General features: G+C 40.0%; 1 pseudogene; it reads right to left on the reverse strand.

Annotated features, from left to right (window-relative positions):
• Positions 1 to 3,383: 3,383 nt before the first annotated feature.
• Positions 3,384 to 10,467, reverse strand: LOC110566661 (ADP-ribosylation factor-like protein 4A; annotated as a pseudogene).
• Positions 10,468 to 17,078: the final 6,611 nt, after the last annotated feature.

Genomic DNA, 17,078 nt, shown 5'->3' on the forward strand with positions numbered 1-17,078 from the left:
AGTTCTCACACAGGTAACCACAGCTGCTGTGTGACACGAGTGGAGCAGTCCGTTCATGTCATAAGACAATGTTTTTCACTTCAATCTTTCTCAACATCTGACTCTTACAACCTTTCCACACTCTCTTCCACAGTGGTTTCTGAGCCCTGGTGTGCGCACGTGTGTGTGCCCGCACACGCATTAGTGTGTGGGTATGCATTATAGATATCTCAATTTGTGGCTGACCACTACACAAACGCTTATTCTCTGCACTTTTGGCTAGCTGTGAATTTTTGTGCTGAGAACAATTGGCTACCCAAAGAAACTATTCTTCTGAGGTCTGAAAGCTGTTCTCTGTAACTAGAGTGATAATAATTTGGGGGCAATTTAATACTGTGCTTATTTAGCAAGATAATACCAGTAGTTCACCTCCAGCATTTGCTGACCATGGATTGTAGGCCACATTTCCAGTGCCAGGTGTGTGTTTCCTTCTGTGGAGTGGGCCCTGAAGACAGAAAACAGTTGGTTACTCCTTTAAACATTGACGCCACTATTGCACGCATGAATTCATCTTGCCACCTCTGTCATTATTGCAACTCACAGGTTTCACAACGTGGTAAGACCACTGACAACTTCCTGCAACATCCTGCTGAGATGGCTGGCTTCCAGGTGGGAAGCTTCCTGGTCAGCAACAACTTGATTTCTCCGTGTCCTGAGACCAACATATGCATTATCTTCAGCATAGAGTCTTAGCACCAAGGTCAGTTCATAAACCAAGAGCAGTGGCACTAGTATGCATAGTTTGGGGGAGGGGGTCTCCGTTAGACTCCTGACCAACAACTTTGTGGCACTGGGATTTTTATTTGGCAACCAATGCCTTCTTGGAGCAGTTCTTTGTATGTGCTTGGCCTTGAATTCCTGTTCCTCTTGCCTCTGCCTCTCAAGTGCTGGGACTATAGGCATACACTACCATAGCCAGTTCCCTAGTTCATTTTAGAAACTGGTGCTTTTTTTTTTAACATAAATTTTTAAAAATTTTAATTTGTTTATTATTTATTACAATTTATTCCCTTTGTATCCCTGTTGTAACCCCCTCCCTTGTCTTCTCCCAGTTCCACCCTCCCTCTTTCTTCTCCCCTAATGCCTCTCCACTAGTCCACTGATAGGGGAGGTCCTCCTCCCCTTCCATCTGACCCTAGCCTATCAGGTCTCATCAGGACAGGTTGCATTGTCTTCCTCTGTGGCCTGGCAAGGTTGCACCCCCCAGGGGGAGGTGATCAAAGAGCCAGCCACTTGGAGGCTGAGCTGCCTATGGGCTACATCTGAGCAGGGGGTCTAGGTTCTCTCCATGCATGGTGCTTGGTTGGAGCATTGGTCTCTGCAGGACCCCCTGGGCCCAGGTTCTTTGGCTCTGTTGGTGTCTTTTTTTATTGTTGAGAGATAACCCTTAATTACATGTTCTTCACATGCTAACAGTTACCAAATATTTGATCTACAAATACTCGTCTTATGGGGGTTCTATAGTTTACTTCATAGACTATATGAAACAGACAAATTTTAAATTTTCGCTAAGTCCCAAGTTATTTTTCTTCTGATTTTAGTGATGTATTTATGAAAAAAATCATTCAAATAAATATGATTTTTTCAAAGTTTTATGATTTTAGAGGTTCCATATATAGGTCTTAGGTGGTTTGAACATTTTTTGTGTGTGTCATGAAATAAAGATTCAGCTTCATTCTTTTTTGTAGTAATAATCACTTGTTCTAACATCATTTTGTTGAAAGGAATATTCTTGCCCCAGTGAATTATCTTAGTACCTTTTGTAAATATAAAGGCTTTTTAGACACTCAGTTGTATTCCATTGATTGATGTGTTTATTTTTATGTAAATGCCATATAGTTTTCATCACTGATCCACTGTAACAAATTTGTAGGCAAAAGGTAAATGTCTTCTAACTTCATTGCTCTTCTTCCAAGTTTGTTTTGACTATAATGATGTCCTTGCATTTCCTTATGAACATTAGGGCTAATATATCATTTTTTAGAAAGATAGCTGCTATTTCACCTTATGCTTTCATTAGTTCTTTGAGAATTGCATAACTGTACTTTGATTATATTCATCACTCCCCATCTCATTCCACCCCTACTCCTACTTCTGTACCTATCCAACTCTGGTACTGTTTTAATTTTTAATTCATCAAGTATGGTTGGTATTCTTCATCCACTCTTAGGTATGTGGCCAGTATTTTGACAGGACACACTGAATCTATAAATAAATTTGAGGAATCTTATTACAGTTTCACATTTGTGAGCATAGTGTGTATTTTCATTTATTTAGATTTCTTTCATTGTTCAATAATTGTATAGTTAGTTGTTTTTTTGTTTTTTGTTTTTGTTTTTTTTTTGTTTTTTTTTTGTCAGCTTGACATAAGGCAGGGTCATCTGGGAAGAGGAAATGTCAATTTAGAAAATGCTTCCTTCATATTGGCTTATAACAAAGTCTGTGGGGGAAATTTCTTGATTCTCGTTGATGTGAGAGGCCCAATCCACTTCAGGCAGTGCCACTCCTGACCAGGTAGTCCTGAGTTGTAGAGAAAAGCAAGCTGATCAAGTCATGGGAACCAAACCAATAACAGCATGGCCTCTGCTTCAGTCCCTGCCTGTTCCTGACTAGGATCTTTCCCTGACTTTGTGAGATAGACTGTGATATTGAAATAAAAGTCAGAAACTCTCCCCAAGTTGTTTTATTTTTGTTGTTTGTTTGTACGTCATTAGAAAATAAACCAGGGCAATAATGTTATCTAGTGTTTAGTATATAAATACTGTATTTTTCTTAACAAATGTGTCTGGAAGTATTTTTATTCTCTTTGGTAGTTTTGTGAACGAAACTGTTTCCTTAATTTTGCTTCTGAGTTGTTCATTGTTAACTTATAGTAGGGCAATTGCTTTTTAAATATGTACCTTATTTAAATTCTGTAACTTGCTTAAGCTTATTGTTGCTTTGCTATTAATTTTTTTTTCTGGCTTTACTCTCCAGTAAAAGTTTAGGATGAAATAGAAAAGTGAGACCTTTTCTTCCCACTACCCAAGTTTTAGCTGAACAACCAACTTTGGGTAAGATTTCCACAAACTGTTCTGTATTCAGTTTACTATTCTTGCTTGGCTTCTCAGATCTGTAGGTCAGGCAGGTAAGATCTTGTGAAGAAACATCACATTTGCTCATCTTCCCCAAGATAACACTGTCAGACATCTGACTGTTCAAGAAAACAATGAGCATCTGGAAAGTGAGACAAACAATGCAGTCTGTACATACTCTTCTATTTGTCAGAATTAGAGCAAAGAAAGACTTTCACACTGACATGGAAGGTTCTGCTGCTCACTGTTTCTTTTCTGCTGATCAACATCTTAAATTATCACATCATGTAGTTTCTCGAGTCCTTTCTTTAGTCCAGCTTCTATCATTGAACAGGTAGGCTGCAAAAACCAAGGTGCCAATGAGCCTCTCTCTCAGAGCAAAATCCTCAGTTTTTATTTATAGTATAGTTTACAGCAACTACAAGCAAGGGACACCTTGGCTTTCTGATATTTTAGGCATCCTAAAAAGTCCACTTTTTACTTCTTCCATCTTCTTAACATCAACAGGGTCCACCACAGACACAATGTCATCTATTCATCTGGTATATGACTTGCACAGTGGCTAATTTCTCTTGAATTCCTGTACCCCAGAAGTTAAAAACTGCCTGTTTCAGAATTGCTCAGTTACCTTAGTTCTCTCAGTATTAAATCCCTCAGAAGGCCTGGTATTTACAAACTCATTGAACTGCAACCTGTATAAGACAGCTGTCTTTCCAGCACAGCCTCAAACCAGAATAACAATGTATAAAGACTGAAAGGAAGGCAGGCTGGACAGGATGGAAGTCTAGTCTGATATTGGTTCTCCATTTCCAGCTGCAAATTGTGCCCAAATTGAAACATGTTTTTCCTAACTGCTTTAGAATTTCTCTTCATGGGCGATCCAACTACAAGACTGATCCCAGATTGGAGTCCAGATCTAAATGAGAAAATATTGGCAGGCATTTCTATGTGGGGGAATGCTCCTCTCATCAATTCAGCCCAGTTCTCCACACAGCGCTGAAGGTTGCTGCATTAGAAACATTTTTACTGATATTCTGGCAACACCCTCCCCTCTTGGCCCACTCAAAGCCCGTTGATCAGTACTTTGAGGCAGCTATGCCATTTCTGTCCCGTTGCCCTAATTGACCAGGGTGACTACTGCTCCCAGGGCCGCAGACTGGGCTCTTCTGCTCCACCTGCAACACCTGTTACTTTGACAGGCTGTCCTCTCCTGTTTGTCTCCACATTTTTCACTGAGAGGGAGGTGCACTGATTCTGGATCAGGGTACCAGTGAGGTCTGGAATGAGACAGCAGTGCACACATGGTGTCCAGGGCTGCCAGGCAGGCATAGCTTCCCAGGTTGCTTCGTGCTAGCTTGCCCTAATGGTTAAGAGGTAGGAGGACTCTTGTCTTCTAGCTGATCTTCAGGGAAAGCAAGCCACTTTTTTGTGGTTGGGTATACTGTTAGAAAATTTTCTATACAGCTTCATCAAGTTGAAACTCCATTCTAATTTCTGGATTTTGTGTGTGTGTGTGTGTGTGTGTGTTTCATTAAAAGGGTTAAGTCCTGCTTACTACCTTTTATCTATACATTTTAAAACAGTTGGTTCTTTTTACGATAGTGCATTCTGCTGGTTTTCAAGTATTAGACAAGTCTTGTATTCCTAGGATAAATCCCACTGGGTTATAGTATAGAATTTTAATTTTTTTGTATTACTGGATTCTTTCTGGTAGAATTTTGATAACACTTGAGGATTTTTGAAACATTTTGAAGAGACATTGGTTTGCAACTTTGTAATCATCAGTGGTGACCTTGTACATACGTATCATTCAGGGTTCTCTAGAGAAACAGAGCTGCTAGAATGAGTCTAGATATATAAAAGTAGGATGTATTAGAGTGGCTTACAGGCTGTGGTCCAGCTAGTCCACGTATGACTATTTCCTGGCAGAAAGTCCAAGAATCCAGTAGCTGTTCAGTTCACCAGGCTGGATGTCTGAGCTGGTTTTCAGTATATGTCTGAATCCAAAAGAAGTGGACACTAATACCAGTGAAGGAATGGACTTTATATAGGCTGACACCAGAAGATGAGGCTTATATTTAAGGGGTATTTTTCCCCACCTCAAGTGATTAAGTCAAGAACAAACATATCTCTTGTGGGTATGCCCAGCAGTTTGGCTTTTAGTTAATTTCAGATATAGTCGAGTTGTCAACCAAGAACAGCCATGATAGTATGTCTACAAGTTTATTCTGGTTGGAGTAGTCTGAGAGTCTTGTTTTAAAATGAGCGTGTTAGAGATAGAATAATGCCTATAAAGTGCACAGGAGAGTGCATTCTTTTTGTTCTTACAGTGTATCTCTGGATGCAAGTTGGGGAGCTCTTTCTCTGTCCTTGCAGACACACACCTGGCTTGAGACATACTGGTACCATCAACACTCACAGCTTTTTACCTGTTGGCTAAAAATTAATAATCCTTTTCATAATATCTTAACATAGTTTGCAATGAACATCTTTATCCATACCAAATCATCTCAGTTCCCTGCCCCCCCTCCCATTTTTCCTCTCTCTCTGTAATCTACAAAGGCAGGGCAGAAGCCAAAACAGAGAAGTGACAGGTGACTGTGACTGGTGAGCAGAAGTTTCTTATTCTTTACTAGGTACTGTCCAGCTCCCTCCTGCTTTTCCATTCTGTGGGGAGACCCTGGCTTAGGAACCTGTATTAACAGTTCTGTAGAACAGAGCTTTTAAACCTCAGATGGATGGACACCTTTAGGTTGAGGAGGGTCTGTGGGTTACTTCTTAACCAAATTTTATGCACACATACCTGACTTAGAAGTGGAGGGGACTCCTGGGTTTCATTAGAGTATCTGAAGTCCCTGTTGGTAGAGCTATTTACTGCAGGATGCTCCAGGTACTCTGTCATCACTGTACATTGTGTGGTGATGCCTGGGGTGGTCACCGAGGTCTCTGCTGAGCGTCCCTCTGAGGGTGGATAATTTAGGAAGTGCAGTGATAAAGCTGATAGTTGCTTATGATCTCCCTCAGAGACAACTCCCCTCTGTGTTAAAAAGACACAGAAAAGAAGAGTTGAGCATGGGAAGATGAGAAGGCAGTGTGAGCACTGAGGAGTGCTTGCCGCATTTGTAACTTAAAAATAGCTGCTTAGGGTCTTTGGTGTCTTCATCACCAACAGAGAATGTGAATACAAGTTTTTAATGCCAACCTTGATCTAACCCCTACCCAAAATAAGGCACTAACGCAGAAAGGTGACCTGCGGCAGATCAACACTTTGTCCCCATAAAGGGGTAGCAATTTCTTGAACATTGTAGATCACACAGGGTCTCAGCTACTTGGGCTGTAATGACACCAAAGCACCATCAACGTGTGAAAGTGGGTCGAGATGGAAGTATTCCAATACACTTTTACTTATGAACACTAGAATTATATTTTTATGTACCTTTTATAAAACCACAAATTAGTTTTCCTTCTGTGGGTGATTTTAAACATATAATAATGTAGAATTTATTTCTGGCCTGGGATTTGTACAGTTGGCTACCTCAGGGACAATGGAGCCTATAAGGTTTGACTTAAAACCCACATTGGCTTTGGTTGAAGAACCAGAGGCTCGGTTATGTGGCAATTAGTTGAAGGTTAATGTCAGAAAGTCTTTTAAACTTGATTAAATCTTTTCTTCTATTTTTCCATAATCATGTGAAACAACTAACTCATACTCATCTCATTTTAAACCATCTTATTTTTTTGTATATAAGTAGAATATAAAAAGCATTCCGTAAAAAAAAAAAATCAAACAAACAAAAAGAATATTGATTTATCCTCTTTGCAAGTCACCTGTTCTCATTCACTAAGGGAAGCTTTCGATGTATGTGTGTGTGCATGTGTTCATATTGTGTGAATGGAGGCCAGAGGTCAACCCCAAGTGTCTTCCTCAGGGAATTTCCACCTTAGCTTTTGAGACAGGGTCCTTTACTGGCCCTGAGACTCAGTGTTTGGTTAGACCTGCTGCCCAACCAACCCCAGGGATCCTCTTGTCTTTACCTGTCTAGTGCTGGGGATGACAGGCATGTACACACCAGCTTTTTGACTCATGTGCTCATGCTGCATGGCAGGTACTTCATCGATTGCCGTCTCCAGCTGCAGATTTTCTACATGCTATTTATTTATTTGTTTTTTTTTGTTTGTTCTGTAGGGAGGGCTGTGGGTGTGAAGGGCTGAAGACAAGCACAAGTATTGTTCATCGGGCACCACTCACCTTTTCTGAGACAGGCTTTCTCAGTGAGAGCAAGTAGCTGGGACAGTCTCGTGTGCTATGGCTGAGCTACGGTGCTTGGTAAGTTGGGTGTATGTAGATGTTGTAAGCTAAGTTATTGAAATACTTCATACCAGAAAAGCTTGACAGACACTGTGAGAGATAAGGGCTTCTCTCAGTGGGAAGTATGTCGACCCAGTCTTTCCACACTCTTAGCTGCATGTCAAAACCTCACTGATCAGGCTAAGCTGGAGCTCCCCAAGTAGGATGGCTTGATGGTGTGTGCTCTACAAACTGAATTCAGGTTCTATCCCCTATAAGACAAGCACACACCCTACCAGCAGAGCCATGTCCTAACTCTTTCTATGTACTTAAAAGTGTTTTTAAAAAAGAAATTTTATTGTATATGTTTAGAAAGTCTACAATACAAAGTTATGAGACAGATGTAAGAAAAACGGTACAAAGGTAAAGTCATCAGCATGTCTGTTACCTGAAACAGGTCCTTGAGGGCTTTAGGTTCAAGGAGGCACATCATAACAGTGTACAGTCTTATTACCTGTAGACCTCACATTGCACAGAAGATTCTAGACTTGAGTGTCTTGTATAGTCACTAAGCTTTGCCCAGAAAGGCGTGTTTCATCAGACTTTGGGGCTATTTGCTCATCCAGCTGACAAATTGTGATGGCTGTGTGTATTTTATATTTGCTTTGTATCACTTTCCATTGGTTCTATCATGGAGGTAGTCCCATAGCAGATACAATGTAGATGTAAAACATCTGCTTTACTTTTAGCTCACACAATCTGTACCTGTGGTAGCTCATTCACTTTTCTACTTGCTCGGGATCATTTTAGCTATTCTTCACCTTTACTTTTTATAAACAATGATGCACTAAACATTAGCTCACATATGCAGGAGGTCAGGGAAGAGGACCACACACACTGTACATCTAAAAACGCAGAACTGATTGACCTCTAGAAGAAGGACCATTTTGCCTGTGTATGAGACTCCTGTTACTTAGAACCTCTGCTTTGGCTTGTTTTCAGTCAGATGCTCATAAAGTGACACCTCCTCCTAATCTGCATCTCTTCATACATTGTTAGCTATTTGTACTCTTCTGCAAGCTCTCTGTCACCCATTTAGAGGGTAGGTCCTATGACTTATAAATGAAGTAGAAAAAAAGTTTCATGCAGTAGAGAACTTTATTCAGAGCATTAGACAATTTATAATTTGAGGGCAAGTCACACATGACAAAACTATGTTTTTTTCATAGAGATATGAAAAAACACAATAGCCAAGTAATGAATAGACCTGAAATCAACTCACTCCTACACACTACACCTGTAAGGAGCACAAAAACACATCCCTAAAACTATTTTGTGTTTTGAAGAAACTGAGATCACAAGACTCTTGTCTATTTTTTTTTTTTTTTGGTGTTTTCTCATAAGTAGAATTCTCCTCATTGACTCCATTCCTGAACTGTGTTCTGACAGCTCTCAACACAGAGAAATTTCTTTCCTATTAGGTTACTTGTGCCTTGCTTATTTATTCTGTTTGCACTTATGTATGAAATGGAAAGCATTTCTTTCTTCATTGTTCATGTTAGAAGTTATATATTTTGCAACAGTTTCTTGCTATTTTCACTTGATTAAATCTACCTAATGTCTCTTGTTACGCAGTTGTTGTTCTTGTGTAGATTCACAGATGAACTTAATTACAGCTTAACTTACAGATTTTCTATTTTGTCATGGTGTGAGAGCACTATGCATTCAGTACAAACCATGATTTTGAACTTAGCTCTTTCCTTGGGCTGATGATATAAGATACTTGCCCTGTGGCATGTGGCATCAAGACCCAGCTTCCATTTACCCAAGGGAGAAAATGTAGCTTTAGTGTGCTGTGGCTGTGGCACTAATTTAAGTTGCATGTATGTAATTCATGTTTATAGTAGATGTTGTAAACTGATTTATTAAGACTTACCCTCAGAAAAGCTTGATAAACACGATAAGATGTACAAGCCTTTCTAAGTGGGAAACATGCATACCACAGTTTTTCCACATTCTTTTTTCCCCTTTTTATTTTATTGGAAATAGATTATCTTCTCATACAATATCCTGCTTATACTTTCCTCCTCCCTTTACTCTTCTCAGTTCTTCCCCATTTCCTCTCCCCTCCAGTTCCACTCCCTTTCTGTCTCTCATTAGAAAAGAACAGGCTTCTACGAGATAGCAACCAAACATGACAAAAGAAAATATAATAAAAAAAAAGCGAAAGGCTTCACTTTAAGAGTGAACCAGGCAACCCAAGAGAAGAAAAAGAGCCCAAAGAGGCATAAGAATCAGAAAATTACTCATTCTCACACTCAGGAATCCCATAAAAATATACGGAATGACCATGCTACAATCCACACCGAAAGAAAGTAAGTAATAGGGAGAGTCCAAGGGAGAATGCTTGAATCTTGATCAGAAAGGGAACTAACATAGATACTGGAGGTGGATGTATGGAGGGAACTGTATGGGAGAGGGGGTGGGGAGGAGAACAGGAGGGATGGAGTGTGGAGAGGATGGAGGAAGAGAGAAGTGGGACTGGTGGGGGCCATCTCTGGGACTAGAAATCTAGGACAAGGGAACCTCCAAGGAATCTGTGATGGTGGCCTTAGATAAGACTCCTAGCAATAGAGGATAGGGAACCTTAAGTGGCCACCTCTTGTAACCAGGGAAGACTTCCAATGGAGGGGGACACCAAGCTACCTGCAAAACCGTTGGGCCACAAATTGTCCTGCTTACAAGATGCACAGGGATAAAAATGGAGTAGAAATTGAGGAAATGGATAACCAATGATGGGCCTAGCTTGAGACCTATACCATGAGAAAGAGCCAAACTCCTGACACTGTTAATAACACTCTGCTATGCTTGCAGACAGGAGCCTAGCATAACTGTCCTTTGAGAGGTTTTACCTGGCAGCTGATGGAGACAGATGCAGAGACCCCCACAGCCAAACAATAGGCTGAGCTCCCCAAATCTTGTGAAAAGGTGGGAGAAAGGATAGTGGAAGCCCGAGAGGTCAAGGACACCACAAGAAAACCTACAGAATCAGCTTACCTGGGCCATGGGGGCTCACAGAGCCTGAACCTTCAACCAAAAGTATAGATTGGACCTGAGCTCCCTACACACATGTAACAGATGTGAAGCTTGGTCTTCGTTTGGATCCCCTAACAACTGGAGCAGTGGTTGTCTCTGACTCTGTTGCCTGCCTTTGGATCCCACTCTCTTAACTGGATGATCTTGTCTAGCCCTAACAGAAGATGCACCTAGTCCTACTGTAACTTGATATGCCAAAGCTGGTTGATATCCATGGGAGGTCTCTCCTTCTCTGAGGAGAAAGGGAGGGGGGAATGGAGGAAGGAGAGTGAGAGGGATGGACTTGGAATAAGCTTTGATCAGGATGTAAAGTAAATAAATAAATAAATGAAAAAATAAAATAAAAGGGCAATAAATAATATTAAGCTGGAAGCATATAGGAGCTAGTTCAGACCAGTGTAAGTTCTTTGATTGCGGCTTCAGTCTCTGTGAGTTCCTATAAGCCTTGTTCAGTTGATTTAAATAGCCCTGTGTTCCTGGGGTCTTTGATCTCCTCTAGTTCATATATTCTTTTCAGTTCCCCTTCCACAGGATTCCCTGAGCTCTGAGGCAACAGATTTGATGGAGCTATCATATTTAGAGCTGTGTACTCCAAGGACGCTCTTTCAGCATAATGTTTGGTGTTGGTCTCTGTATTTGTTTTCATCTGCTTCAGGAGGAAGCTTCTCTGATGATGACTGAATAAGGTACTGATCAATGAGTACAGCAGAATATCATTAGAAGTCATTTTATTGATACCTTTCTTCCTTCCTTCCTTCCTTCCTTCCTTCCTTCCTTCCTTCCTTCCTTCCTTCCTTCCTTCCTTCCTTTCTTTCTTTCTTTCTTTCTTTCTTTCTTTCTTTCTTTCTTTCTTTCTTTCTTTCTTTCCTTCCATGTATTGATTTCATCACTTTACAGTCTGATCTCAGGCCCCTCCTTCCTTTCCTCTCAGTCTCGACCTTAGGCTCCCTTTCCTGTCCCCTTCCCATTCTTCTCAAAAAGGGAAGGACCCTTATGGGTACCAATCCACCCTGACACATCAAGTTGCAGCAGAGCTAAGGGCATCCTCTCCCACTGAGGCCAGACAAGGTAGCTAAGCTAGCGGAAAGGGATCCAAAGGCAGACAGTAGAGTCAGAGATGGGCCCTTCTTCCATTGTTAGGGGACACACATGACAAGCAAATTGCACATCTGCTACGTATGTGTAGGGGGCCTAAGTCCAGCTCATGCATGCTCTTTGGTTGGTGGTTCCATTTCTGTGAACCCCCATAGATCCAGTGTATTTTACTTGATATATCTTCTTGTGCTATCCTTGATCCTTCTGCCTCACAATCACTGCTTACAAAAGTCCCCGAGCTTGGCCTCTTGTTTCACTGTGGGTCTCTCTGTTTCCATTAGCTGCTGGATGAAGATAGAAGACAGTTATGCTAGGATTCTGTCTGTAAGCAAGCAGAGTATCATTAATAGTGTCAGGGGTTGGCTCTCTCCCATGGGCTGGGTATCAAGTTGGGCTAATCATTGGTCTGCCATCCCTTCCGTCTCTGCTCTATCTTAATATTTATATTTCTTATAGGCAAGATAAATTTTGGGTCTAAGGTTTTATGGGTTTGTTAGTGGTCCCTCCCTCCACTGGGAGTCCCTGCTGGCTACAGGAGATGGTGACTTCAGACTCCATATCCCCCACTGCTAAGAGTCTCAACTAGGTCTCCCCCATAGATGCCCTGGAGCCTCCCCTGTTCCAGAGATGCCCACCCATTGATTTCTGTTCTCTCCCCCCCATTCCTTGCCTTCCCCATAATTAATGCCCACCCTAATTTCCCTCTCTACCCCCTCTCCCACCCAGTTCCCTTCCTCCATCTACTTCAGATGTGATTTTTGTTTTCTCTTCTGAGTGAGATTCAAGCATTCTCCCTTAGGTTCACCTTAATACTTAGCTTCTTTCGGTCTGTGGATGGTAGCATGGTTATCCTATACTTTATGGCTAATATCACGTATAAGTGAGTATATACCATGAGTATCTTCCCGAGACTGGGTTACCTCGCTCAGGATGATCCTTTCCAGTTCCGTCCATTTACCTGCAAATTACGTGATGTCTTTGTTTTTAATAGAAGAACAGTGGATATACATCATTATATAAATATCCCTCATTTTCTTTATCCATTCTTTCATTGAGGAGCACCTAGTTTGTTTCCAGTTTCTGAGTATTATGAATAAAGCTGCTAAGAGCATAGTTGAACATGCTAAGAGCATGTGGTTGAGCATCTTTCAGGCATATGCTCAGGAGTAGTATAGCTGAATCTTGAGGTAGAACTATTTCAATTTTCTGAGAAACTGCCAGATTACTTCCACAGTGGTTGAACAAGCTTGCACTTTCACCAGGAATGAACGAATGCTATCCTTACACCACATCCTCACCAGCATGTTCTGACACTTGAGGTTTTGATCTTGGTCATTCTGATGGATGTAAGATGGAATCTCAGAGTTGTTTTGATTTGCATTTCCCTGATGACTAAGGAAGTTGAACATTTCTTTAACTGCTTGTAGGCCATTAGAGATCCCTCTGTTGAGAATTCTCTGCTTAGCTCTGTACCCAATTTTTAAATTGGGTTATTTGATTTATTGGTGTTTAAATTCTTGAGTTGTTTATTTAATTTGGTATTAGTCCTCTGTCAGATGTAGGGTTGGTAAAGATCTTTTCCCATTCTGTAGACTGCTGTTTTGTCCTATTGATGGTGTCTTTTGCCCTGCAGAAGCTTTTCAGTTTTATAAGGTCCCATTTATTAATTGATAGTTCCTGAGCTGTTAATGCTTTGTTCAGAAAGTTGTTTCCTGTACCAATGAGTTCAAGACTATTTCCAACTTTCTCTTCTGTTAAATTTAGTGTGTCTGATTTTATATTGAGGTCTTTGATTTACTTGGACCTGAGCTCTGTGCAGGGTGATAAATATGAATCTATTTTATTCTTCTACATGCAGACATTTGGTTAAACCAGCACCATTTTTGAAGATGTTTTCCTTTTTCCATTGAATGGTTTTGGCTTCTTTGTCAAAAATAGTGTCTAGAGGTGTGTGTGTTTATTTCTGCATCTCTTATTTGTTTCCATGATCAACCTGTCTGTTTTTGTGCCAATATTATATAGTTTTTATGACTATTGCTCTGTAGTACAGCTTGAAATCAGGGTTGGTGATACCTCCAGACATTCTTTTGTTTTATAGGATTATTTTCACTCTCCTAGGTTTTTTTATTTTTACATATGAAGTTGAGAATTGCTCTTTCAAGGTCTGTAAAGATTTGTGTTGGAATTTTGATGAGAACTGCATTGAATCTGTAGATTGCTTTTGGTAATGTGGCCATTTTTACAATCCATGAGCATTGGAGAGTTTTCGATCTTCTGATATCTTCTTTAGTTTCTTTCTTCAAACACTGAAGTTTTTGTCACATAGGTTTTTTACTTGCTTGGCTAGAGTTACACCAAGGTATTTTATGTTATTTGTGGCTATTGTGAAGGATGTTGTTTTCCTAATTTCTTTCTCAGCTCATTTATTACTTTTATACAGGCTGGCTACTGATTTTTTTTAAAGTTAATTTTGTATCCAGCCACTATGTTGAAGGTGTTTATCAGCTGTAGAAGTTCTTCGGTAGAATTTTTGGGGTCACTTATGTATACTATTATATCATCTGTGAATAGGGATAATTTGACTTCTTCCTTTCCTACTTGTATTCCCTTGATCTCCTTTATTTGTCTTATTGCTCTAACTAGAACTTCAAATACTATATTGAGTAGATATGGAGAGAGTGGGGAGCCTTGTCTTGTCCCTGATTTTTGTGGAATTTCTTTAAGTTTCTTTCCACTTAATTTGATGTTTGCTATTGGATTGCTCTATATTACCTCTTTTGTGTTTAGATGTATGCCTTGTATGCCTAATCTCTCTAAAACTTAACAGGAAGGGGTGTTGGATTTTGTCAAAGGCCTTTTCAGTATCTATTATTAGTTGATCATATTTTTTTTGCCTTCAGTTTGCCTAAATGGTGTATTACACTGATGGATTTTCATATGTTAAGCCATCCATGTGTCCCCAGGATAAAGCCTACTTGATCATGGTGGATGATGTATTTGATGTGTTCTTAGATTGGGGTTGCCAGTATTTTTTTTTAATTTAATTTAATTTTATTAATTACACTTTATTCACTTTGTATCCTCCCATAAGCCTCCCTCCCCTCCCAATCCTACCTCCTCCCCCTTCTTCACACATGCCACTCCCCAAGTCCACTGATGGGGGGGTCCTCCTCCCCTTCCTTCTGATCTATCAGATCACATCAGGAGTGGCTACATTGTCATCTTCTGTGGCCTAGTAAGGCTGCTCCTCCTCAGGGGGAGGTGATCAAAGAGCAGGCCAATCAGATTATGTCAGAGGCAGTCTCTCTTCCCATTACTATGTAACCCACTTCGACACTAAACTGCCATGGACTACATCTGTGCAGGGGTTCTAGGTTATCTCCATGCCTGGTACTTGGTTGTAGTATGAGTCTCTGGGAAGACCCCTGTGATCAAATTTCCTGGTTCTGTTGCTCTCCTTGTGGGGTTCCTGTCCTCTCCAGATCTTACTATTTCCCACTTCTTACATAAGATTCCATGTACTCTGCCCAACAGTTGGCCATAAGTCTCAGCATCTGCTTTGATAGTCTGCAGGGAAGAGTCTTTCAGAGGCCCTCTGTTTGCCAGTATTTTTGTAGAAGATTTATTAATTCTAGAGGGCTTTTCTAATCCAGCTAGCTTCCAAATAATTGAGACAGAGACCTATTGATTATTTGACAAACTTAAGCACAATAACTGGGTAGGTATAATGTATACTAATTTTTTTCTAAGCTACTCTATTTCCTATTTTTACACACCCAAAGTTACTTGCCAATATTTGTCCTGCCTGGGCTCTCTCTGCTACATCAGGACATGTCCTCTATCTCCATCTTCTTCCTTCTTCTCCTGGCCTCTTGGTCCCCACCTGAGACCCCCAAGCTGAGGAAACAAAAGCTCCATCTACCTCTCTTCTGCTCAGTTGCACACTGTCCAGTCTTTTAAAATATTAACCAGTAGGAGATTATTGGAGAGCAAAGTTTACACAACATTGCTTGGTATGTGTGGAAATGTACTTGTCTGGACTGCATTGAGATCTTGGGACCCATAATTTAGCATCTGAATAGACAGAGCACCAGACCTACCTCCAACATATTTTACTGACTATTTTTGCATCATTTTTCATAAGAGAAATTGGTCTAAAATTCTCTTTTTCTGTTGTTGAATCTTTGTGTGGTCTAGGTATCAGGGTGACTGTGGCTTCATAGAATGAGTCTAGCAATGTTTCTACCATTTTTATTTTGTAGAATAGTTTGAGTATTGATATTAATTCTTCTTTGGAAGTCTGGTAGGATTTTGTGTTAAAACCATCTGGCCCAGGGCTTGTTTTTGGTTAGGAGACTTTTAATGACTGCTTTTATTTCCTTGGGGGTTATAAGCCTATTTAAATTGTTTATCTGATAATGACTTAAAGTTGGTGCTATGTATCAAGAGCACAGTCCATTTCATATAGATTTTCCAAATTTGTGTAGCACAGGTTTTTGAAGTAAGACATAATGATTCCTTGGATTTCCTCAATGTCCTCATTTCTGATTTTGTTAATTCGGATGCTGTCTCTCTGCCTTTTAGTTTAGTTTGGCTAAGGTTTTGCCTATCTTGTTGATTTTCTCAAAGAACCAACTCTTGCTTTCCTTGATTCTTTGAATTGTTCTCTTTTTCTATTTTCTTTATTATTTTTTTAATTTATTAATTTCAGCCCTGAGTTTGGTTATTTTCTGCCACCTACTCCTCTTGGGGGTTTTTACTTCTTTTTATTTTAGAGCTTTCAGGTGTGCTTTTAAATTGTTAGCATAAGATCTTTCCCTTTTTTTTTTTTTTAAATGAAAGTACTTAGTGCTATGAACTATCTTCTTAGCACTGCTTTCATTGTGTCTCATAAGTTTGGGTGTGTTGTGCCTTTGGTTTCATTGAATCCTATAAAGTCTTTCGTTTCTTTATTTCCTCCCTGACCCAGTGGTCATTGAGTAGAGACTTATTTAGTTTCCATGAGTTTGTAGGCTTTTTGTTGTTTCTGTTGTTGTTGAAGTCCAGCTTTAATCAATGGTGGTCTGATAAGATACAAGGAGCTATTTCAATTTTGTTGTATCTATTGAGGCTTTCTTTGTGACCAACTGTATGGTCAATTTTGAAGAAGGTTCTGAGAGGTGCAGAGAATAATTTATAGTCTTTTGTGTTTGAATGGAATTCTCTGTAAATATGTTTGGTCCGTTTGATTCATAATGTTTGTTAGTTTCATTATTTCTCTGTTTGATTTCTGTCTTGATGACCTGTTCATTGGCGAGAAATGGGTGTTGAAGTCTCCGACAATTAATGTGTAGTGATTGAAGTGTGATTTCAGCTTTAGTAATGTTTTTGTTTGTTTGTTTGTTTGTTTGTTTGTTTATGAATGTGTGTTTTCTTGCATTTGGGGCATAGTTCAGAACTGAGATGTCATCTTGGTGGATTTTTTCTTTGGTGAGTTGAAAAGTGTT

The sequence above is a fragment of the Meriones unguiculatus genome, chromosome 1 (genome assembly GCF_030254825.1).
Source record: "Meriones unguiculatus strain TT.TT164.6M chromosome 1, Bangor_MerUng_6.1, whole genome shotgun sequence".
NCBI classification, from domain to species: domain Eukaryota; kingdom Metazoa; phylum Chordata; class Mammalia; order Rodentia; family Muridae; genus Meriones; species Meriones unguiculatus.